Genomic DNA, 6,024 nt, shown 5'->3' on the forward strand with positions numbered 1-6,024 from the left:
AATAATTTTTAATGTTTTCAGCAGTATTAAATCATCAGTGAACTATTCTTACTAGTTGTTAGGTAATATTAACCGTAAATATGTTAATCACAAAGTTAAAAGTGTCAATTTTGTTTTTAATCTATTGTAAATATCAGGATAAAGTGCAATTAATTAATTTAATCAGTTTTAGGCCTCATTTTCATGTGAAATACGTAACTGTTATTACTTTGGATTGAATGCTACAGTGTTGAAACAATGTGTGAATTATTCATTTAGTTCTATTTATTTTTCTAATGGCTGCAAGTACAAGTGGATTACAAATTACTGGCATTAGGGATGTACTAGATGATGATTTAACATTCAGTAGACTGATTTTCCTCCTCCACCTGATCTAGACCAAGATATCCCTAACAATAGCGATTTGTTTAAATTTTTTACAGTTTATTGGAGTATAAATTATATTAAAAAACAAAAGAAATAAGTTAAGATACACATATTTAATAAAAGAAATATAATGTAATGCACCAACAGCCTTAAATATTAATTATACTAGGGATTTTGGTTTAAAAACAACAAAATATTTTTTATAAGTATTAAATTATAAAGTAAGTAGCAGAGGATATTAATTTTTTTCAAATTTCAGAATAGTTTGTTCTTCAAGTTTTTCTACTGTTTTTGTTGTATTGCGCCCCTGCATGAAACCAAACTGTTCATTGCAAAAAACAATTATTTTAAAGAAAAAACTATTTAACTGGTTTAACTCAAAATTCTAATACCTTACTAAACATTTGAACCAGAGATAATGGTCGATAGCTTGATAGATCATGTTAGTCTCCTTTTTTAAATATTGGAGTCACTTCTAATTTAAAAGTCCTAGGATATATTCCTTGCTCTAATATATTATTAAAAAAGAAATTTAGGGGTTCTAAAATTTTTCAATAATTTCTTTAACAACAAATTATGAAAGCCATAGTAATCCTGTCTGTATGAGATGAACTGACACTCTGTACACTTTTCAAAATATCGGCTTGTCTAACTGTTTCTTTAGTTGTTAACTTTTTGGCTTCAACTTCCATAATTTTCTTTATCAAGAGTTCAGCAATCTACCTTATTCCCTTAGTGTTTACCTGAAGCCCCTGTTTTATGTAAGTGCCTACACGCTTTACTTGCTTCTAAACACGAAACATTGGTATACTTGTTGCAGAAGTCTTTCATACACCATTTGGTTTCAGAAACTACTCTATTTATACATGACCAATTAACCAAACATCTTTTTGGTATATTCACAATGATAATGTTAGTTTTGTAACATAGATGTTAAGTTTAAAAAAGTGTTTTCAACCCCTTTCCTTGCAACATCATTGGTCCCACACACTAAAACCAGTACATTGTTTTCCTTTACGTTTTCTGTTTTTATATTTTTTTGTGTTCAGTATATCCCTTGCTCAACCATCTGGTCTTATAAACCTTACAGCTTCATAATTATGTTTCCTGAGCTCCGTTCAAATGCCAAGCAAGATCACGGTCATGGCTGTCTGCACAAAAAAGTACTTTGTGTTATGTTGGTGTAGGCAAGCTTTCATCTAAAAGTTCACAATCACGTTCAGTTGTAATTTCAGCCTCTTTTCCCTCAAGCATACTGTAGTAGTTCTGTGTCTTAATACTAAATTCTGAACTTGTTTTAATGAACTTAGTACTAGATATTTCCCTATCTTGATTTCTACCAGACTGACACTATGTATGCCTCAAACTCTCAAGATATTAGCAGACGAGCTTTCTATTTATTTCACCATAAAATGAGTGTTAATCTTGTAGAAGTCAAATATGTATGACAAATGCGAAATCTTTAGTATGGTATATATGTTTGATTAATAAAGAATTGTTTTTAGGCAGTAAACTGTTTGAAAAACGGTTCTTTTTATAGTTTATTTGGCATTTTACTAAATCTGATAATAATTATTTAAAGAATTAATTTTGCTTGTTGCCTCTGCCTGAACCCAAAGTAATAGATTGCTATTTACCAGTGAAGTCTCATACTCACTATCTAGAACAATAATTTATGGCTTAGCAAAAATACTTAAATTTGACAAAAAAGCATGAAATTAAAACTCCTGTACTGTAACTTTATCCAGGTTTGGCACTAAAGAATAGGTTTACATGTTTAGCAGATTGTGATTGTGAAGGATGATCTATTGATAGAGCAGATAAGCCTAAAAACAAACACTAAAAAAAGAATGTGGAAATTAATACTACAAACAAATAATTCTCAAAGTCAAGGACACCAAAAAACAGACGTTTCACAATTAATTAAATATAAACGTCACACCTATCGCTCAGTCAAGGTAAACAAGTTCATAATAAATTCAGCAAAGGAAAAATCAAAGCCTTCGGATATGTCAAGACAAGCACCTCTCTAATATAAATCACAGATTGGAGAAATCTATGAGTAGTTGAAAAAAAGCAATGTACTTGAGTTTTTATAACAACAATACTAACTAGATGTGATAAAGGGTTTAGGGATTCTGTAAAAAAGTAATTTTTATAGTGAATAATTATTATGAAATATTGGCAAAGATAGATGAGTTCATTTAATAAACTTGGATGGGTTAAAAAGATATTATTTCATTATAAATGAAATTAAATCAAAAATAACCTTAATAAGAAGGGAATTTGGGATTATAAAATTATCTCTATCACTTAAACTCAAAAATAATTTAACTAACATATTTACATTTAATGATTAGCCTTTGGGAGAGCTAATCAGGTGAACATTACATTGACTTCTTGAAAGCCTTCAACAAAGTGGACTATACAGTTCTCCTAAACAAGCTAAGAGGATATAGAGTCAAAGGATCTCTACTGGAGTGGTACTGGAGTCATACCTTACCAATACTAGTTGAAGGCTCTTCGTCGGGTATGAATCAACACTTTCCAATAAGTTAATGTCAACATCTGCAGCAGTACAACAGTGTTCTCTTCTCAGTCCCTATCTGTTTAACATCTACACATCTGATGTGGTGACCTGCCTGTCTGCCAACGTAAGTAAGGACTTTTTGCAGACAACATGTAGATTTTTGTGGAGGTTGACAATAAAGATAACTGTGTTCCCCTTCAAGAGAACAGCATGATTTGGTGTCTGAAGAACTACATGGCTTTCAATGTCAAGAAGAGTTTCATGGTCTCTTTCGGGAGGACGGAAATTGGCCTTGATTTCCAGTAAAAGCTTCTGGACAGCACCATCAAAAGGGTTAACACCATTCTTGACCTTGGTGTGCTCCTCATGTCTGATCTCCCCAAGGAGCACAAATCGATGTAGTGAGCCGAGTCAGCCATCTTCCGGTGTTTGTAACTAGACCCACAAGCGTCACATGCAGCAGCAGAGCCCTCAGAGTTATATACTTCTACCTCATGAAGCAAAAACTGGGGTTCTCGACAGTTACGTCGTCACCCTTCCACGTTGATCAAATCAGTACCCTCCAACATGTATAGGAAAAATTCGTGAGGTTTGTGGGCAGGTAACAGGATCTATGGTACGTTAGGTACCTATTACTAACAGGTAGTAGGTATGTTCCGGTCAAAGAGATGGCAGTGGACATGAAATTATTGCCGCTGGATGCTCAAAGTAGGATTCAGATGACATTTTATTGTAAAAGATCTTGAACACCCTCATCAACTATCTACGACTGTTCGAGAGAATCAACCTGCAAGTGCCTACTGGAATCAGACCCTAGAAGCTTTTCGTAAGACTGCAGCAATGGACCCTCTTCAGCCAGAACAGTACGATGTCCAGGATACAGAGAGTGGGCTGTGTAATCTTTACAGCAGTCGACTCTGTCAACATGAAGATCTCTCCTTTCATTAAAGTTATAACTGAATGTTTCTTTTCACACTAATGTAAACACAAAAGCAGAGGAACACGCACATACGCGCTCCATTGTTATAATTTCTTGTTTAATTCGATTTAATTAATTTCTTTGTTGTCATAACTTTTTCTGAAATTGTAAAACCGTTGAAATAAAACAAAAAACAATAATTAAATATAATACCATTGCCTTTTATTTAAAATAATTAAGTAAAAATGATAATAAACATAGCTTAAAACAACAATAATCTAATTTAAATACAGACACATTTTAACTCTTATTACCAGGCACACTCGTTTTTATTCAACTTGCTTCCAAGTGCCACACCTCAATTGGCCAAGACTGCCCGTAGAGCCCTCAGCATCAAGGGTCTACACCCCGAAGCGAGCACTCTTATGTATAGTGCAAGAGCTTTCCACTAATGGCAGGCAGAAACTGTAAACAATTTACTAAAAGTAGTTGTTCGATGAACTGGAATATATAGTAAGGACCTTGTCCTTTGTTTAATTATTTCAAACTGAAATTTTTTTGATAAATAACTGGGGCAAATTGTATTTAAAAGAGTGTACAGTAAATTGAATAAGTGATAGTCTTAAAGAACTTTTAAAATTAAGATAGTTGCTGTAATTAATTGTTTAAAAAGTCCATGAGTGGTTTTGACGTTTCCTCAGAAAGATTTGTAATAAAATCTGTTTTAAGTAGTGAATGTAAGGTATGGCCCAGTATATTTGAGTAAAGGTTATAATATTATAATCAACTGAAAGACTAAATTTCTTTCGGTATTAAATTACCAAAAGCATTGTTAGCTAGAAAAGATTGAATCAGTTATTTTAAATCCTTTCTTTAAATCTCGTTAGGGCGAAACTGGAATAGAAACTAATATTATCCGTGCTAAAATTCTATTTAGAATCCGATTAGCTTTGAATACTGCTATTAAACGATGCAGTAAGTTAGCCAATGTTACATTGGATTCATAATTAGTTCGTAGACCCAGTACTTTACAATATATTTTAGTCTCTTTGCAACGATTGTTTGGCGTTTTATTTCCTTCTCTAATTGTTGGCTCTAGGCTAATAGGCTTCAGGAAATCCCATGGCGCCTCATTATTTGGCTTTGGAAGTGTTTTATTAAGTTAAAGTAAACATAGCCGCTAATATCAGAATACCGGTATGAATTCATTTTTTAAATTTTGGTAGCTTTTAAATTAGAACGTAACCTAACCTGAAATATTCCATAACCAAAGAAAGTCTATCTAAGCAGTGTTAGATCCAGACGATGCGATATTTCGGACAACATTTACGTCAATATTAATACTAGAAAACTGATCGAACCGTTAGAAAACAAGTTATTGTAAAACACTTCTAGATTAAAGAAGCGTTTCGTTATTCTCCTAATTATATATAATGTTGTACGTTATTACGGTTTCTATTCCCTTGTAATCTTTCCTTGCAGATTTTTCATTAACGTCAACTTTTTTTAGTTCAGTTAAGATGTTTATATAACGGTTTGTTTGTTTCGGCAAAGCTGTCATTCTACTTTGAAAGATGTGAAAAATAATACATCTATAGCCCGCCAAAAGAAGTAGTCACTTTAAAAATACGTGTCTCTTAAACTTGTCAATATGTATTAAATTGGAGTTGTGTTCAGCAAAGTAAATTTTTTCCAAAATTTTAATTTTTTCTCGTTAGGAAACCAATCTATTGTTTAGATAGTAAGTACTGATTTTACAAATGTTTGGGGTTGTAGTTAACATTGAAATTACTTTATAGCTTCGTTACCAAACATCCATACAGTTACACAAGTCGATTAATAAGTTATACACAACTCTTCTTAATCTTAAAAAAATCGATTTTACTTTAATTTCTAGTTCTCTATTGATGTCCTTACTTCAACATGAAAGAAAACTAGAGCAATTCGGAAAATTTTAACCTTTTGTTGTTTTTATTATAGTATTAAAGCATACTGACTTTTAATCTCTTATCATTTTTCACTGTAGAAATGATTTATATCTAAATTTTATTCCGAAATAAAATATGTGTATAACACACCAGACTATATTAAAATAGTGTTTGTTTTTATTTTTTTTTAACTGCTCATTTTTTTAAACAGACATATAGTACAAGTATATATCTGGTTGCGTATGAGTTTCACCGCATTCTTCTTTGATAGCAGAAAACAA

Source organism: Homalodisca vitripennis, chromosome 2 (genome assembly GCF_021130785.1).
Source record: "Homalodisca vitripennis isolate AUS2020 chromosome 2, UT_GWSS_2.1, whole genome shotgun sequence".
Classification (NCBI taxonomy): Eukaryota; Metazoa; Arthropoda; class Insecta; order Hemiptera; family Cicadellidae; genus Homalodisca; species Homalodisca vitripennis.